Genomic DNA, 19,933 nt, shown 5'->3' with positions numbered 1-19,933 from the left:
GGATGGAACGTATCCCAAGCCCTCACACTTGCTGTTGATGAGTCGATGGAACCGAGCTGGGGAACGAGCCTGTTAGACAGAACTACCTAAAAGGAAGGGCCAAGCGGGGGAGGAAGAAGCTGAGGGGGGGAGACGGAGGAAGTGGGAGCGGACAGGAGGAAGTATTGAGGGCAACCACTCCTCCAGCTCTAAGAAGTATTTCTGAAGGATTAGAGTAATTATAAAGACGGGGCAGGGCCAGCCGGGTGGCTCAGCTGGCAAAGACACTTCCACGCAAAGCTGACCATCTGAGTTTGATCCCTGGAACCCACATGAGGGTAGAAAAGAGAGAACCAACCTTTGACTGAGTCCATAGGTGCCCCCTCCCGTGGGGTGTTCGCACACCCACACAAACACATATAGCAACTTTTTAACATGAAAAGTAATTACACAGAGATGGGTCTCAGAATTAACCGTGGTCAAGGCACACAGGGTCCTGCCGAGGTGGTGAACCAGGGAGCTGCTATAGCACTGACTGTGGCCTGAAAAGGGAAGGGTAAACGGAGGCCACAGGGTAGAATTGCTGGCCTGCCATCTACAGAGTAATAAAGTCCTTAGTGACGAACTAGGAATTTCAGATGGTGTAGCAGAAAACCAAGCTACCCTCGAGCAGCTGGCTCGAGGCCGCAGCCTGGCTTCTGGGGAACTTGACGTCCAAGACTAGACACAAGGGTGCCAAGTATGAGGTGCTGTACTGCCAGCCTACAGCTCTCCAAAGGCCCCCTCCACAAGAGCTGTCTCGATGTTGGGGAAGGGCGGAGTCTAAAGGCTCAAGGGGGACCTCGGAAGGGTCAGGGAGGTACTCGGTAAGCTGGGATATACTTGCTCTGTTCTTGGTCTCTTGTTTTGTTTTGTTTTGTTTTTTTCATCCTTCATCTTGTTAGCCCAGATAAAGGAAACTTGGTTTCTAATCTAGTTCCTAAACTGGATGCGACTGGGTTTGAGCTTTGGGTTTTACGTACATCTAAGTAAAGATTTTCACCTTGGCTTTCCTTCTGGTTGTAATAGGTTATATATACAGCATGATAGTGATGGGCTGGGGTTATGGTTTGAGTGTCAAATGTCCTCCTGGGGCTCACATTTTTTGAGAGGCTGTGGGACTTTTAGGTCTAGACGGAGGAAGTGGGTTGTAAGGGGTGGGCCTTAAGGTAATATAACCCAGCCTTACTTCTGGCCCGAGAAACCTGCTCCTTGTCAAGTGCCAGGCAACAGGCAGCTCCTTCATGTCCTTACTACTGAGGAGAAGAGCTGGTCTCGGTGCATGCCTTCCCCACCATGACGGGGAACTCTGCAATGGTAAGCCAGACTCCGCTTCTCCATGAAGTTGCTTTTGTTGGGAGTATCAGAGGAACACGAATGTACCTATGACATTACTCTTCTTCACTCTCCATGGAAATGAGGTGAGTAGCTGTGCACACACGACCAATGTCACTTACTGCCCTGCCACAGGCCTCAAGAACTGCAAGGCCACAGACTAGAGTTTTCTCAACTGTGAACGGAAATAAACCTATGCGTTTACTTATTATAGAGCCTTGCTATGTGGCCAGAGGTACCAAGCCTCCTGCCCTGGATGCCCAGCACTGGGGTATCAGCGTGTCTGTCAGAAGCCTGTTCTTGATAGACTCACTTTCTCCAGAACCCGTTAGAGCCGTAAATGACCGCCCAGTCTAGCTCTGTAAGAGTTCACGAAGATCAAAGGCTGTGAGACACGGAAGTGAAGGATATTCGGACAGAAGGAATGGCATAGCCAATGTGGGAGAACACAAAACGTGCCTCAGACGTGGCACGAGCAGCACAAGTAGCTGGTGGGGCGACGAGTAGGGAGACGGGAAACTCATCATGAATGTCTTAACACTAAGCCACAAAGATGGCTGAGCTCGAGTGCCTCAGGCAGGGAGAGACAGGCTCCAAGTTTCAGGACAGCATCGCCAATAGCACAGCGAATAAACTGGATATTTTGCCAGCCAGGACACCAGATGTTGAGGTCTTGGGGCTGAGACGGCGGAAACGTGCTTGAAGGAACCAAAGATCTTTAAAGTTACTGAGACAAAAGAATTTTCATTCTCAGTGACCACTGAGGTGATGTGTGTGTGTGTGTGTGTGTGTGTGTGTGTGTGTGTGTGCGCGCGCGCGCGCATGTGTTGTTTAGGAAAGAAGGAACAAAGACTGCCATGCGCTTGAGGTGAGAATAACTTTGGAGTGTTCAAAACAAGAGTGTGGGCACAGCCACAGAGAGAAGAGCGGATGGTGTAGGACTCAGACCACACGTGATGCTTTGACTGTGTTCCCAGCACAAGCATCGGATGTTTACTTGAATGGGGTCTGAAAGGTGAGACTCAGGGGTAGAGTGGAACTTCAGATGACCCTGGCGGACTGTTATCCATTGGAAAAAGGTGATTATGGTGGTTTGAAGATGCCTGGCCCTTGGGAAGCGGCACTATTAGGAGGTGTGGCCTTGTTGGAGGAAGTGTGTCATTGTGGAGGAGGGCTTTGAGGACGGCTAGTGCTCAAGCTATACCCAGTGCATTAGAGACCTTCCTCCTGGCTGCCCATCGAAGACAATCTCCTGCCGCCGCCTTTGGATCGAGATATAGGACTCTCAGCTCTTCCAGCACTGTGTCTGCCACATTGCCCACCATGATGATAATAGACTGAACCTCTGAAACTGTAAGCCAGCCCCAATCAAATGTTTCCTTCTGTAAAAGTTACCTTGGTCACGTGTCTCTTCACAGCAGTGAAACCCTAAGACAGTGACAACTTTAGCTTTGAAATTAAGCACAGGAGGGCTTCTGTTGTGACTGGACCTCGTGGCCTCCCAGGTGCACTAGCTTTCCAAACCATGTCGGCTGTCACCCAGACACAAGTCACAAGTGTAAGACACAAACGATTTTAAAACAGAAGAGGGAACAGCGGGATAGAGTGGCACACACCTTGGAACTGAGGCAGGGGAATTCATTCGAACCAGAGTTTGGGGCCAGCTAGGCAACATAGCCAGATCCATTTTAAGACAACACAAAATAGACAAGGAAGACTGCTGACTCTACACAATCAAAGTGACCATATCTCTCAGTCCTCTGAGTGGCCTACCTGTCTGTCTACCATTCAGTGTACACATGACCACAGAAGACGAAGCCCACCATGACACCCACGAGCTCCCTACAGAGAAGGAAATTCATCACAGTGATGTGTTAAGTGGTCTGTCAGAATGAATGGTGCAGAATTCTGTTTGAGGATCTTCAGACCCCCTTGCCAACACCGTCTGCTCAGCTGGGGATGGGACACTGACTCTCAGGTTCTGTTTGTCTGCTGCGTATAACCTTCCTCATCTACTTGCTGTTGTCTTAAAGTGGCATGTAGAAATGCAGTCACATTAATACAAAGACTACCTTACTCACGTATGAACTCATGACCAAACTGAACAGGTAGTTAGCCCTTCCCCATATCCATTTAAGTAATCTTTTGAATAGACAATAAATTCACAAGAAAAAAAAAAAAACCCAATGTATAATTTGCCCTATAGACCCTATTTCTCCCTCCACCACATTGCTAATTTCTTGTATATCCTCTGGCAGGATTCCATTATGTAAATACAAACCTACAGAAAGATGTGAGGGTGTGGCCCGCTGGTGGAGAGCTTGTCTAGTATGCACAATGTCCTGGATTCCCCCCCAAATACCAAAACAACAGAAGGGATAAACCGGTGGTAAGAAAGGTAGTTATCGGGTGCTACGACCCCAGAGGTCCATACAGTCCTTTCTAGAAGGGAACATTCTTTTTAAATGTCACACACTCACAAAGTATACGGGGGACTTTTGGCTTTGCTGACTGACTGAATCGTGAGAGTGAAGCCAGCTAACAGATGGACAGATAGATGACTAACCCCACAAATTAGGAGAAAAGGAAATCCCCTTTCCTTGCACTGGGTTTCACCACACTGACCCACAGCTGACTACACATCTTCTCCCTACGTGAAGTTTATTTCTCCTCATCCTCCATTCTGAGGCAGGCCGATAGACTAACACATGAAAACGGTCTAATTAAACAGAGGGATTAGCAATGGGTTTTTTTTTAAACTTAGTCAATAGTAAGTGGTGCCAAAATACTCTTTCTCTCAATGTCAATCCTGCTTTTCCCACTCAATACACACACACACACACACACACACACACACACACACACCCCTGAGCAACTGAAACATCTACAATCTGCAGTAGCATTCATTCACCTACGCCATCCCTTGTCCTTCAAAGACAACTGCAATGGGGTAGTGGAATCGAAGCACTGAAAGCTTTACCAATAGCCTCCCCAACTCACTGGGAACCCTGACGAAGGCCCTGTTTTCTCTGCAGAGGAAAGGAAAGAGGACTGTTTTTAGGGACTTTTTGGGCATAGGAGGTATTGACTTCAGGATTTTCTTCCCTACTATGCAAGAGCTTTGACAGGAAAAAAAAAAAAAAAAAAAACCACTTCACAGGAGACTGCTATCCGTCAGGCAGTCATACACAGACATCACAAGCAAATTCTTATGGATTCAGGGAGGCTCGGAGAGTGGGAAAGAATGAGAAAGAGTCTTGCGTTCCCTCTGGCTTCTCAGGAGTCCTTCCCAGAGGACACCTGGGAAGTGTCAAAGCAGGAGTAGCAGGGGCACAGGAAGACTGGGTTATTCCCCTCCACCCTGCAGGTACCCCCTCTGTAGGCATGGATGGAAACCCAGAGACTTGTCAGTTCAGAAGCTTGGGAGAGCACAAATAGCAACCAAACTATTTCAAATTCAAGCTAACTAATGTTATACAGTGCTTTTTATATGTTCCATTGTATTTGTGTGTGTGTGTGTGTGTGTGTGTGTGTGTGTGAGAGAGAGAGAGAGAGAGAGAGAGAGAGAGAGAGAGAGAGAGACAGAGACAGAGAGAGAGACAGAGAGCACATTGCTCCATTAAATAAAAGTGATATCAAATTCTTAACACCAAAGAAGCGGGATTCCTTTTTGGAGTAAATCTGATGCACCGTGTATGGCACTGAGGTTTTCTCTTCATTATATTATTTCTCTCCCCACTGTAAAGAAGAGAATACAAATAAGAAACTGAAGAGATAAGAAAGAAGGTAAATGCCACTTTAAAAATGGTTAAGAGAAATCTATTCTTTAAAAAAAAATCATACTTTAAAAAAAAAAAACACCTGTTCATTAAAATAAAGTTTTAACATAACTGGAACCCCAATAAAAAGAACAGTCTAGGTCTGAGGGCAGGGCAGCCAAAATATAGGAAACTTCCAGAACACCAGCTCCGGCTCCTTCCCTACCTACCAATGTTTCACACTCAGTTTTACACCAGGGAGGGAGTTTCACCACCACAGCCGGCTAACACACAGGACCTGCCATCAGGTTTACAAGAGTGATCTCTCGGTCACTTTCAGAGGACAGTATGCCAGATAAGACCTGAAAAACCAGCCCTGTGGTCTCTGGCATCAAGGACATTTCTGAATGTGCGCACTTCAGAGTTTCTCCTACCATTTATGTGGCACGGTCACATAACAGTCATGACGAAAATCAATATGCAAGTCGGCTGCCCTAGGACAGCTCCATTCACCTGTTCTTTGGCGCGGCATTCTGCCTGAGACAAAGCGCCCCGGAGGAGGCAGGCACCACACCAAGTGTAACTGACAGAATTTTACAATCACGACTGTAGAAGGGTAGAGGCAGGACTGAAAAGTCTGTGAAGGGAAAGGAAGTGGCCTCGCTCTCTATGTGCCAGAGAGCAGTCATGAACAGAGGTCCGGCCCAGCCAACACTTCCTTTCATGGACAAAGAAGACTTCAAAGCTTAAATGGGAGGGCTGGATCTTTTCCTTAAAATTGAGAAGATACTCAGAGGCTCTCTCCCTTCCTCTCTTCTTACCTTGTATTTAAAGGGGGGAGGGGTGGCTTCCACAGAGGCTGGACCTGGCTGAAGACAGTGCCTCCAAACTGCAGGACATCTTAACATTTAGCAAGGAGGAAAGGGTGGGGGTACGGGGAGCAGGGCACCAAAACCAAAAGCAGAATAGAACATCCGAGGCCTGAGAGGTTCACAGAAGGTGTAGTGTCCACACTGCAGGAAGCTTTAAGAGTATAAAAAGAAAAGGGAACTGACTCCAGGAATCTTTGAGGTTATGACTGGGAGAAATCCCCACAAACACACATAGGGGCACAAACTACAAGTCCAGGAGCTCAGTGAACACATGTGGAACCAGGTCAAATGGCCACAAGGAAGCAGATGTCTCCGCACTACAGAAAACTGATTAAAGAAGGAGAAAGGTCAACCAAGGCAATCCCAAATTCATGCTCATTGTGGGCAAGCCTAGTTAAATGCAGTGGGCCACAAATGCATACACACACACACACACACACACACACACACACACACACACACACACACACACACCTCACACACACATACATACATACACATACATACACACACATAAACACACACACACACACACAACCACAAAAGATACACACACATAAACACACAACACACACACACTCAAACACACACACACTCACACATTCACACATTCTCACACACATACACACTCGCACACACACACTCACACTCATACACACACACACTCACACACACACACTCACACACACACACACACACACACACACACACACACACACACATACACACACACACACTCACATACACACACACACTCACACACAAACACACACACAGGTTGAAAGTGGGGGTAGATGGGGCTGTAAGGGAAGGACACAGGATAATGGAAGATAATACGATTAAAGTCTATTATATGTACTTTGAAATGTACACAAGCAGAAAAAGAAACTGTAAAGGAGTAATCTGGTTTGTTTTTTTTTTTTAAATTAGCACATCTGAGAGGGGGCCTAGAGGAAAGACTTCACCCATGGGAGAGCGAAGGTAAGACCGACTGACGCACACCATCCCCTCAGAAGCCATGTAGGTCAGGAGGGAGCAGAGCGAGGTACAAATTGTTGAGAGAGGAGGCAGTGGGAGGGAGGGCTGTCAGCAAAGCATGGTGACAGAAATGTGTGGCATGCCACATAACCTAGGAGGTGGTGGGCAAACCTTTAATGCCGGAACTCAGGTAGAGGCAGGCTGGTCTCTGTGACTTTGAGGCCAGCCTTAGTCTATAAAATGAGCTCCTGGACAGCCAGGGCTACACAGAGAAACCCTGATGAAAGAAAGAAAACAAGACAGACAGGCAATGTCCTAATAATTAATACCATTATCCTGTATGCGCTATAAAAACCAGAATACAAAACAAAAAAACTGTAAAAAAAACAAAAAACAAACAAACAAACAAAAAAACCAGATTTCAGAGAAAACCGTAGCCAGCCTAGAATTCTATACCATGTGGAGCGTCTTCACAGGAGTTGAGGAGCCAGGCGTGGGGCACACCACTGTAATCCCAGCCCTTTGGGAGAGGGGGGCAGGAGAAGCAGGAGTTAGGGTTATCCTCTGGCTACACAGAGAGTTCAAGTTCAAGGCCAGCCTGGGTTACATGTGACTCCAGGAAGAAGGAGGCAGGTGTGGCAGCACACACAATGCCAGCCTTGGGGAGAAGGATGTGAGGGGTCACTGTGCACTCACACAGCAAGGCCCCTCTTATGAGAAGTTTAAAAAAAAACAAAAACAAAACTCACTTTCCAATATACAGAAATCGTCATCAGAAAAGACAAAAGCTATGCAGGCCAGAAACTCATCTGCATAAAAAGAACACCAGGGAAAGGATGAGCAGTCGCAAAATGAGGTTTAAAAGCTCCCCTCACTTTACTCACCGGTCAGCAATGGAGCATTGGGAGGACTTGGAACTGGTCTGGCCCAGTCCTTCCTCCTGGGAGCACAGTTCTGAAAGTTCACAGGGAGCTGCAGTGGGAACCTGATGGAGGAGCGGAGAGCTCTGGCTGATCCGAATGAGATAGACAGACAGACTAGGCAGATAAGCCATGAGAAACTGGGTAGCCCTGCGTGTAGACAGCTGTAAATTCCGAGACAGAATCATTAACAGCACACTGGACAGTGTAGGGCGTTTTAACTGGGCTGAAACTTAAAGTGCAGTCACTTGTTTTCCTTTAAAAATACATATTCTTGGGAAGCTAGAAAGTAGGAGGATTACGGTGAGTCTGAGGTCAGTGAGTTCCAGGTCAACCTGGGCTACACAGTGAGAACTTGTCTCAGGAAAACAACAACATAAGGGCAAACAAACAAAACAAAACAACAACAACAAAAGCAAACAACCCCCTATAAACAGCCAACCAACCAAAGAACAACAAAAACAAAAGTTAAAAAAAAGAAAAGAAAACAAAAACCCAGATAGAACACACTATGAAAAAGACATCTGAAAAAGGTTCTTGAGTTAGAGCCCTACAATAAAAGGCTCTGAATCTCATTCCAACAGTTTGCACTTACCCTGAGCAAAAGAAACATCCCATAGAGCAACCCCTTTCTGGTACAGCACTCAGGAGCAGGGGAGAAAGCGAAGTCACCCTCGGCTTAGGCTCCACCCACAGAGGCGGGGCTCCCCAGCGATTTCCCTTCCTGGCCAGGTGAGCTTACAGTTAAAGGACAGGAGCCGCCTGATCTCAGAGCAAGTGGGAGGGACTCTACCCCTCAGTCACCTATGTAAAAGGACCAAGAGGAAAGGGTGGCCCTCAGTACTTTTCCTGAGAAAAGCCAGCACATGGCTTTGAAATGCTAGGCAGCAAGAGGAGGGAAGCCAGGGAAACCTGTCCTGGAGGATGCATCAAAAGTAAAAGCAGGAAGCCTCCTCCCACCATTTCTGAACCCCGAATGCTCACAGCCTTAGCTCCTATGCAGTCTCTCCGGGGCCTCTCTGAGACATTATATGGAGAGAGAGCAGGAGGAGGAAGCTGGGCACAGAATCCCCTGCTGAGAGGAATTGCCAGAAGGGGGGGGGGGGCACGCACTGGAGTCCAAGAGAGGAGCGGACTCCTTTCACCCTGATTTAACCCCATGGAGCGGAGGTTGGCTGAACACAGACAAGTTATTCTAAGGGTGGTGGCGACTGAGAGAAGGACCTCGAAGGAGGCACCGGAGTGGAAAATCCTCGGTTATAAGCTAGCATAACTGGTCTCCATTACTGACTCATTACCAACTACAGTGATCCAAACCTCCACAGATTTTTATTTAGGGAGATTTATTTAGGAGTTTCAGCCAAGACAGGTCAGATCATGAGGATTCTCTCTTCCTCCCCCTTGGTGTGGTGGTTCACACTCGAAATCGCAGCAGAGACAGGGGGCTCAAAAGTCGTAGGTTACGAAGCAAGACCCTACTCGAAACCAACCAAGGCAGAGTACTCTCCTTCTGTCTGTCCCTGCAACAGGGTCCCATGATGTGACCTGGGGTAGCCTTGAACTCGAAACTCTGCCTCAGCTGCCAAAGGGCTGTGACTGCTGCTGCACACTGGGGCGGGGAGGCTGGACTGCTAAGTGAAGGAGCAGCTAGGAGGAATTCTGACCTCTTGTATTTGGTCCATGAGGTGACCCTAGACGTTTCCAATCTTCAAAATTCCAGTACGGGCCTCCGGGATGTACCCAACACCAACCTCCTGCCTCGACGCTTGCTCTACTCCACAGAGAAGTACGATGTCATTTGCTTTCTGTTCCGGTAAGAATGAGATACTGGTACCTCACCCCTGTGCTATGTTCCAGTAAGAATGAGATACTGGTACCTCACCCCTGTGTTATGTTTCAGAATAGGATTTCGACCACAGCCTAATGGCCAAGACTGAGACAATCTAAGCAACAACAGACATAAGAGAAGGGTGGGACCATTACTCATGAGACGAGACAGATATGAAGTCCTCACTGACATAAATCAATCACTGGGTAAATAGATGGGAGAGGAAAAATAACAGTGCTTCCTTACAGAAGAATTCTGATGAGTAAATGTAGAAGGAATGAAAGAAATATGGAGTAGCTTCTGGAACGTTCCAGTTATCTGAGACGACATCAACAGACTTAGAAGTCAGTGAAGAAAAGGTCTAAAGACAAGCAGGGTATTACACATAGCCTCAATGTTACTCTCCCTCCCAGCGGAGAGACGTGGGAGCCTCACTATCAATCACCAAGTCACCAAAGTTGTCATCAGCTGTGATGAGATGGTCACCCTCACGTGGGCCCTGGTGCCACAGCTGCAGCTGCCCTGCAGCTCCCAGGAGAGACACCTATCACTTGAGAGGTATTGTCAAAAAACGCCTCAGCCTCAACGTCACCATGAGAAAACAACAGATACCCCTAAATCAAAGGCATTCTTCAAAGTAACTGGCCACTGGCCTGAAAAATATCAATGTCACCGCTGTAGGATATAGCTTTTGGGGGAGAGCATTTGACAAGCATGCAGGATATCTAAGCTTTAATCCTCAGTAATAGCTAAAAAACAACAGCCTCGCACCACGGATCGTGGTGCACAAGCAATCCTCCTGCACTGGCAAAATGGCACAGTGGTTACAGGAGCATGCGGCCAACCCTGGCAACGTGGGTTTGATCTCAGGACCCTGTGGTGAAAGGAGAGAGCCAACCCCCACAAGTTGTCCTCTGTCCTTCACACAAGCTCAGAGCACAGTGGCGTGTTCCCCCAAAAGAGAGAAATGTTTTTTTTTTTTAAATGCCAGAGTCACAAAAGCCAAGAAGAGATTAAGAAAGTGTCACAGATCAAGACAACTAAGGACATGTGGAAACTGTAAGTGGATTCCTAAACGGAAAATGGCTTCTCTTCATAAGGTCTGCTGTTCCTCAAGTCTCAAACGTTGGTACTATCATCAACTGCTATGGCCAGTTGCTTATTTTGATACTTCTACTGCTTATAAAAGGTGCAAACATTAGGAAAAGCTGGGTAGCAGGTGTTGGGGAAATTACAAGTACTATTTTATGAGTCTACGATGATTTCAAACTAAGTAAAAGCTAAAGCAATTAAGAGTTAGGGTCTGGGTATAGCTGGAAGAGAGTCATTCCAATTTTTAAGTTCAGTCCTCTCTCTGTCAGTCTGGATGGATTTGCAATCAACTGGAGACACACTTCTGGGCATACCTGTGAGGATGGTTCCAAAGAAGTCCAACTAAGAAGGGTGGGCTTACCCTGAATATGGACTAATCAAACTGGGTACGATTCAAGACAGATTTTAAAAATGCAAAAGGTGGGGGCTGAGTTGGGGCATTGACCTCTCTCGGCTCCCTGACTGCAGGTGCAGTGTGAACAGGTGCAGCATGAACATGTGTAGTGTGCAGTGTAAACAGGTACAACGTGAACGGGTGCAGTGTGAACAGGTGCAGTGTGCAATGCGAACAGGTGCAGCATGAACAGGTACAGTGTGAACAGGTGCAGTGTGCAGTGCGAACAGGTGCAGAGTGAACAGGTACAGTGTGAACAGGTGCAGTGTGCAGTGCGAACAGGTACAGCGTGAACAGGTGCAGTGTGAACAGGTGCAGTGTGCAATGCGAACAGGTGCAGCATAAACAGGTACAGTGTGAACAGGTGCAGTGTGCAGTGCGAACAGGTGCAGCGTGAACAGGTGCAGTGTGCAGAGGTACAGCGTGAACAGGTGCAGTGTGAACAGGTGCAGTGTGCAGTGAGAACAGGTGCAGCGTGAACGGGTAAACAGTGTGAACAGGTGCAGTGTACAGTGTGCATAGGTATAGCGTGAACAGGTGCAGTGTGAACAGGTGCACTGTAAACAGCTGCCTCCCATTTCCACTGCCATAGACAGCTACAGCAGCCCTCACTGCCACCTTCCACCATGGTGGACTGGACCCTCAAGCTGTGAGCCAAAACCAAAAACCAAGCTTTTCTTCCTTAAGCTGCTTTGGCATGCACTCTCTCACAGCAAGTGACACAGTTGGGTGACCTCGGAGGAGAGGAAAGAATTAGGAAGTAGGTGATCACAAAGTCTTATGACTAGAGTTGAGGAGGCAAAACACGTGCATATAAAAATCCAAGCACAGAGAGTCTGATTTTCTTTAAGATGGGAGCTGCTTGCGTCTCAGGCTGCCTCAAATTGTCTGTGAGGCTGTGCATGCTCCTGATCCTCCTGCCTCAGCCTCCTCAGAGCTGGGATTTAAGACACCACTGTGCTCAGTTTATATGGTGCTGGGATGAAACTCAGGCTTCATCGTGCCAGACAAGCACCCTACCAAATGGGCTCCACCCAACTTAACGGTCATGACTTTTTTAATGTGTCCATGTATTTGATTGATTGATTGATTGATTGATTAATGTTAAGTGCTCTGCAAGCCAGAAGAGGGCAACAGATGCCCTTATAGATAACAGATAGTCATGAGCCACCATGTGGTTGCTGGGAATTGAACTCAGGACCTCTGGAAGAGCAGTCAGTGCTTACCAACCCCAAGGTCATGACTTTTAAGGAGGAAATTATCTGTCTACCTGGTCCTGTCCATCCTCCCTTCGTGCAGACAGCAGAGCTGATTATGCTAACGTAATAACTTGATTGGCTTTCTATTCATTTGCTTGCTTGCCTGTGTGAGAGAGGAGCTTGCTGTGCTGCCATTTTGGTCTTGAACTCCTGGGAGCAAGATAGGCTCTCATTTTAGACTTCCCCAGGAGCTGGCATTACGGGCATGCTAGCACCCCCGGATAGCTTTCGGAATGGTTTATTTATGGATATATTTAAGTCCGTTTGTTCCATTCAACTTTTTTAAGGATTGCTTTACATGCTATGTTCTGAGTGCTTGTGTTGTCTTCGTGTGTGTGTGTGTGTGTGTGTGTGTGTGTGTGTGTGTGCATATGTGCAGATGTGGAGGCCAGAGCATAGCAGCAAAGGTTGTTCTACCATCTCCTACGGAGCCCAACGGCCATGAAACTCACAGACAACCACCTGTCTCTGCCCCGATGGCTACTGGGGTTAAAGGCATGTGCACCACACCCAGCCTGAATTCCTACTCTCCGCCAGCAGGCGGTCCCTGCTCCTTTTGCTCTCCCAGTGTTGGCCAAGAGCCCTACCAATACCTCTAAGTGCCCCACAGCAGTGTCCCTGGAAACCACTCGCTCGCCAGCTGTCCTGTTCCTTTCCCTTACTCGCATCTGCTCTTAACTCTGTCTCCTTAATCCTTCTGGAATCTGTCCTGTCTCTTGTCCTGTGAGCACCGTCTTGGTTCAGGATCTTGACCATTTTCTTCCCAGGTTAGAGCAGCTGTCCCAGTGGATGGTAACTTCTTGACCCCCGGACTCTGCCAGTGCCACAAGGTTCGCCTACAGAGTCCAGCAGAGGACTTGCTTTGGAGTCTCTGCACCGTGAAGATACGAGGTGACCAAAGGGAGCAGCGATGGCCTTGGGACTTCTGCCTGCACCTGTTGCAGGAGCAAGCCTGCCTGCCGGTTCTGAGAAGCTCAGCCTGGGCCCAGCCTACCCCACTCACCAGGCAGCTGGCTTCTCTGGCCCTCTGGCAAGTTGACACTACTTTTGAGTATCTTTCTTAAAGTGGAATGTAATAATCTTAATATAAAAATCAACTACAAGTATTGCTTTATTACATAAAACATAATGTGTGGGCTGGAGAGATGGCTCAGCGGTTAAGAGCACTGGCTGCTCTTCCAGAGGTCCTAAGTTCAATTTCCAGCAAGCACATGGTGGCTCACAACCATCTGTAATGGGATCTGGTGCCCTCTTCTGGTGTGTCTGAAGACAGCAACGGTGTACCCGTATACATAGAATAAATAAATCTTTAAAAACAAACAAACAAAAAACAACGAAAAAGCCAAAATGTGTATTCGTGTATCTTAAACATGGAAAATCCAAATATGCAAATCTAGGTTGACACAGATCCAATTATTCTCTCTCTCCCTCCCCCGTCCCTCCCTTTAAAGATAAGAGTCTCTCTATGTAACCCTGTCTGGTCTATAACTTGCTATATACACCAGGCTGGCCTTCAACTCTTAGAGATCGGCTGCCTCTGCCTTCTGAGTACTGGGATTAAAGCCATACGCCACTACACCAGTGTAAAATCCAAAATTGTAATGCCCAATAGCTCAGTGGTAGAGCACTTGCTATTATCTATCAAGGCTGTGGGTTCAATAACCAAGCCTAAGACAAACAAGATTCCTTCATAGAAAGAATATCCCATGCATTGCATAGATGCATCATTGTCAATTAAAAAGCCCATGGTCTATGGCTCAGGTCGGAAAGAGAAGGTGGGAAGATGTGAGGAGACAGACGCATGGTGCCTCAGGACAGGTAACCAGCTATATGGCAGAATGCAGGTTAAAAGAAATGGGATACTTTAGTTATGATATAGTCAGAGTAGAGCCTAGCTATATGGCCAAGGTATTTATAAATATATTTAAGCCTGAGTCTTATTTCTGATAGCCTGGGGCTGGGAGAAAGAACAGGGTATAACTTCAACATCCTTCTGAAGTTTAACGTAGGTGACCTCCTTGTTGAGCTCCTTCCCTCTCCCACCAGCCCCGGCCTTTAACCATCTTTGTCACAATGCCCTCTCCCGAGGGTGGGCCAATCTTTTTTTTTCCCCACACTGTTCGGTGTTAACCTTCAAGCCGCCTACCTCTGCTTTAGCCGAAGTTTCACCCCTCCTGACCATGTCGCTTTCCGGTGCTGGGGACTGCAGGTGAGCAGCTCTGAGCTGATGGAGTTAGAGGTACCGGGATCTGCATGGACCGGGGCTGCACACACGTCTCTGTGAAAAACAAGAAAACCAACAGCTGAGCACGACAGGGGGTTTATAGCAGGGAGCGCAAATGAATCTCACTGGAAAATACACGAACACGGACTGGAGCCAGAAAAAACAGCTGAGCTGAGCAGGACTCAGTCTACAGAGGTCTTCTACCCTGGCTGCCTAAGGTTCTGTGGCTAATAAGTATGTATCTTTATACATTGTATCTTTTTTGTATATGTAATGTTTTGCGGTAGTAGGGCTTCGGATGTAGTTCCGAGGTAGTACACTCACTCACCTAGCATGCACAAGGCCCCAGAACTGCAGTCCTCCAGGTTGGAAGCCAGGGCTCTGTGCACACTGGACAAATGCTCTCCCATTGAGCCATACCTCAGCCACATTAACTGTTAAGATTCTGAAAACGGAACTCACTGATCCAAGCTGCTACACTGTTTCCCTGAAACCAGGTCAGGGTTTCTATGTCTCCTCTTTGAAGTGAGGGGTGCAGTCTTCAAGAGCAACAGCCCCTGTGCAGCTCTGTGGGTGGCAGCTCAGGAGGAATCCACGGGAACCCACGGTAATTCTTGGGCTTCGGTTATTTCACATTGTTTGGATTCTATCATATCGGAAGGCCTTTTGTGCATCCATTCTGACCCAGCCTGTCACCCGCAGGCCCCAAAACCACCCCTACAACTCTCTTCCGTACTCCCAGGGAGTCAGAGAAAAGTTTTAAGCTCCACATTGCCAGTGCCTTCTGCCATGGGAAAGAACATACTTCTCAGGAGGAGCTCGGGTCTAGGATTTCCAGACACCCTCGATGTTGCCCCTTTATCACGATAGCCCTGCTTCGGGCTCTGAAGTGGGCTTAAGGTTTTATTTTATAGTATTATTGTGTGTGGTGTATAAATGTGAGTAAGGGTGTGTGTGCATGCCCTGGCACACCCGTGGTCAAAGGACAGCTTTGGTGAGTCACCTCTTCCCCACTACCTGGATGCTGCAGTTTCTGTGCTGTGTCATTCTTCTCTGCTGCCGTGTGTTCCAGGGTAGCTAGCCCAAGGGACTCTCCTGTCACACAGGAGTAATGGGGTTACAGACATGCACCCCTGTATCTGACCTTTTACATGGATTCCTGGGACCAAACTCCGGTTGTTGGGCTTGTGCAGCAAGCGCTTTACCCTCTGAGCCATCTTGCCACCCCTCCCCCACGAGTGGGTTTTGTCACCCTCCTGGTGGTATTTGCAGTTGGTCTTCGAGGGTTTTTCTAAGCCTCTGAGATCCAACTGGACCTATGAGAGGCACGGTGAGGCCGCTCCGCCTCTGCGTATGCCTTGGCGGAGAGGGGAGGATTATCAAGCCTCTGTCGAGATTAAGCCTGCCCATCTGGCCTCCTATTTCTTAGAACACAGAAACCCTAAGACAAGTAAAAAGAGCTCTGTTTATCCAAGGGTCCTGAGGAGGTGCTCTGGGGCTTGCTTGGTGGGCAAAGCTGGGATTTTCTATTCTTAAGGTGTAGTGTTTCTCTTTCAGACATTGCCTGGATAGGTCCTAAAGGTGCCTCAAGGACTCATGGACTCTGTAGAGCAGGACCTTTAAGTGGTGGCACCGTGCGCGTGCGTGCGTGCGTGTGTTTGTGTGTTCACAGCCCTGCCCTTGGAATAGTGCGCTGTTATACAGATGAACTTGGCCCTCCAATCATTATCTACCTTCCTGTTTTGCTCTTGATCTGTGCTCCCAGCCACGAGGCAGTCTGACAGGATATTGACTGCCTTGAGGGCTCTCGCCGGAGACCATGCCAAGAAGCCTGCCCCATTGGGACATTCAGTCTCCAGAACTGTGGGCTTTAATGAAACTCTTTTTTTTTTATCCTTACCAAGCCAGCCTGCCTTGGCTATTTCATGACAGTAACGAAAACCGGATATAACTACACTTAGTAGTATGTATGCGGCCCCACCTCCATCTGTATGTTCAGTGTAATTCTAAATGTGAAGTTTAGGGCTTGGCTGAGATTATGTCCCTTATGACATTGATAGTAGCACTGGGCCTGCGGCTCTTGGGCTATAGGAAGGCAGAGCAGGGACTGTGCACAAAGGCTGAAAACTCGGCCCTGGAGAAGGAGTCCTGACCATGGGTGACGTGGCCCTCGATATACCTCTGCTCTGTCATCTATAAAGTGGGCGTTAAGACGCTTCCATAACAGAGGTAAAATAATCAGAACAAAGCCCAGGGCATGGTAAATTAGCATTATTATTACACCTGTCATAGTTGTTCCAGGAGTTCTAATATATACAGACTGTCTGGAATACTGTTCACGCATGGGACGGGAGCATTAACCCTGTATTTTCATTTCTGTCTTAATCCAGTATCTTCATTTTAGAGCGTCTTTCAGAGGTCTCACAAAGTAGCTGCAACTAAAGGGGGCCTAATTTATACAGAGAGGACAGAAGAGCCTTGGCCAGTGAGAGCCTTGGCCAGTGAGAGCTAACAGGCTGCAACCTTTTACAACATTCATGCAACTCCTCATTTGGAAATTCTCACACCACCCCTAGCAGCTCTGATCCGACAGACATTTGGCTTCCGTGGAGGTGCAAAGTAGACTTGAAGGAATCTCCCCATTCAACACCCTAACGCTGAGATTTTATGAATGTAGAGAGCACGCTCCGACAGCCAGCAGGATGGAGAAGAGCCTGCCTGGTGACCCGAGTCCCACTCCCGGGACATAGATGGTAGGAGGAGAGGTCAGCTCCTGCAAAGTGTTCGATGTTCTCTCCCACGCGAGTAAACGTAATGTCAAAGAGGTAAAGCAAAACAAAAAAAGAGCCCTTCAGGACCACCCCCTGGCATCATCCCGTCTATGGCAGAGGACTGGACTTTTCCTTTCTAGGCCTCCCCTAGACCTTACTGTCCTCTGTTATTGGAGAAAAACAACCACAGCCAGGCCTTTCAGAGAGCCTTTGTGGCATTTAATAACTTCCTCATTTTTTACCTACGCCGCAATTGTTGGCTCTGCCCTTTCTGTATAGTGGCTGGGGCTCCAGAGCCCGGTTCTTTGTCTTTTCCCATTCCCTATCCTGGACCTCCTAGAGATGGAGAGCCACCAGCTGTGGATGTCACAGGCTATGTATGGTTGGGCAGGATGAGTAAGCCAATGGGAGAAGGACACGAGCACAGGGCACGTGGGGTCATTTCATCTCTTGATGATTTCTAATGGCTGGAGACCATTAACTGTAAATTCCTATGTTCTAATGAGAGGAATAACACTGAGCACCACATGGAAGACGGTTCTGGAAGGAACTACTGTCAACTCGTACCCCGGAATTATCTTTTAGCCTTTCCCCTGTCTTATCTATACACAAAACCACTTACCTGCAGAGTGAGCCTCAGCCTGGACATTAAACTCACACTGTCTCCAGAATGCTGTCTCCCCACCCACTGCAGACTACTCTGCCGACTGCTCTCACAACGGTAATTGGCATTCTTAGGCAGGCACTTTGATCTCATCCAGCAAGGACTAATGGGTACCACACGCCTCAGGCGGACTGTCCCTAGTCTTTTGTACGAAAGGATGTGCATGCTTCTCCCATATGTTGTGAGTTATTACCAAAACCCCTTATGAAAGAGACAGTGAGGGAGGGTTTTTTTTTTTTTCCTCCTAAGACCCATTTTCCAGAACACACCGAGACGACGAAGTTGTATGTGTGCTGGCACAGACCACACACAGAATTATACTCACTTGGGCCCGAAATCCCAGAGAACTGCTCGCTCGCTCTTTCTTTCTTTCTTTCCTTCTTTCTTTCCTTCTTTCTTTCCTTCTTTCTTTCTTTCTTTCTTTCTTTCTTTCTTTCAATTTTGCAGTTCCAAAGGCTTTGTTCACGCCACTTTGTTTGAAGCCATAGCATTATAACGTACATGAACATGGTGATGACAGGCCCACTAATTTAAAGTTACCAGATGGAATTATTTTTACTTAAACTACCCTGTGGACGCTCCCGGAGTCAGCCAAGCGTCAAGTGAAAATACTGAAGTAAACCTGTCTGCCCTCAAGAGGCCATGTCCCCGAAGGACAGCTCCCCACTGGCTGGTGTAGCCCCTCCATCCTCACACTTCATCCTGGACATCGCGTCTTGCAGGACACCTTGCCCAGCACAGCAGGGGTGAAGCGGATTGAGTCCACTCTCCCTACTCCTGCTTCCCTGCACAGAGCAGCACACACACTGTGGGTGTGCACATCGAAGACGATCACAGGACTTTCCACCAGCCTGCTTCTGAGGCTCCCTCTTTTGCTACTCAACTAAGACAAAAGCACGGGCAAGCAATGTCTGCTGAGCGAACGGAATACTGCTTAATGTCCAGCACCCCGTGACCCGATCTGGACTCTGTGGCTACACCATTGAGATACTTCTGGGGAAGGGGGGGGGCTGTTTTTATGTTGCCTATTACTATTCTCCGGTCTCAGTATCACAGGATCACAACCATGGGTGATAAACTAGGAATTAAGCCAACCCTGAGAAGGGTGAGCCAGGCTGAGTTATTGTGATCTACAACTACAGTAAGCCATTGTAACATCTTTCTTCCTCATACTTAAGAAACAAGAAGTCCAGGACAACCACCTATCTACTTCCTAGGATGGGTACATTCTGCCTCTTAACATTCCTAACTCCTGAACATACAATGACTGCTTTACTGTGTGATGTTTTAATAGCGTCCATTAACTACTTTCTGGGCCGAGTTTCAGTCAATACGAGATAAAGTGCTGGATCATTCTGTTCCCGTGGCTTGTTTGAACCCTGTAAAAACTACAGAAGGACCGTGGAGGTTGAAGAAGACATGGAGACCTGAGCCTATTAAAATGGCCTCTCCAGGCCCTCTTAGTTCCTGGCTTACAGGGAGGTTAGTTTTCTATTTTGTCCTTAAATGGGAAGAAGCCAGGATATGGGCCGTTAAAACCTAAGGACAGGTTCCATTTCCCTGTTGAAATCAGATGCTTCTTCCCCGACCCCTGCTGTCCCTCTAATCTAGTGTCTTCAGTGGCCAACACAAGCTCTAAACAGAGGGAGCGATATCATCTCCTGATTTCTATCACACTTGGGGGAAGTGTTCCTTCCCTCAGACTCATCCTTCCATCCTTCGACCTTTCCAACTTCATCAGGCCCTCACCTCGCTCGCTCTCAGAAGCTTCCTCAAACCCTCTAAGCTCTTTACCTCATTTTCCATTCCCTTGGAAGATT

General features: G+C 47.7%; 1 protein-coding gene across 1 annotated transcript in view; it reads right to left on the bottom strand.

Annotated features, from left to right (window-relative positions):
* The window catches only part of Shroom3 (shroom family member 3), a 66,580-nt gene that overhangs the window by 31,929 nt on the left and 14,718 nt on the right, over positions 1-19,933 (bottom strand). The window contains 1 exon segment of the mRNA XM_032917159.1: positions 14,601-14,732. The gene's annotated coding sequence lies outside the window, so the exon portion shown is untranslated.

Source organism: Rattus rattus, chromosome 11, assembly GCF_011064425.1.
Source record: "Rattus rattus isolate New Zealand chromosome 11, Rrattus_CSIRO_v1, whole genome shotgun sequence".
Classification (NCBI taxonomy): domain Eukaryota; kingdom Metazoa; phylum Chordata; class Mammalia; order Rodentia; family Muridae; genus Rattus; species Rattus rattus.
Note: the sequence above shows the minus strand (reverse complement) of the source record. Positions and strands in the feature narration are given on the sequence as shown.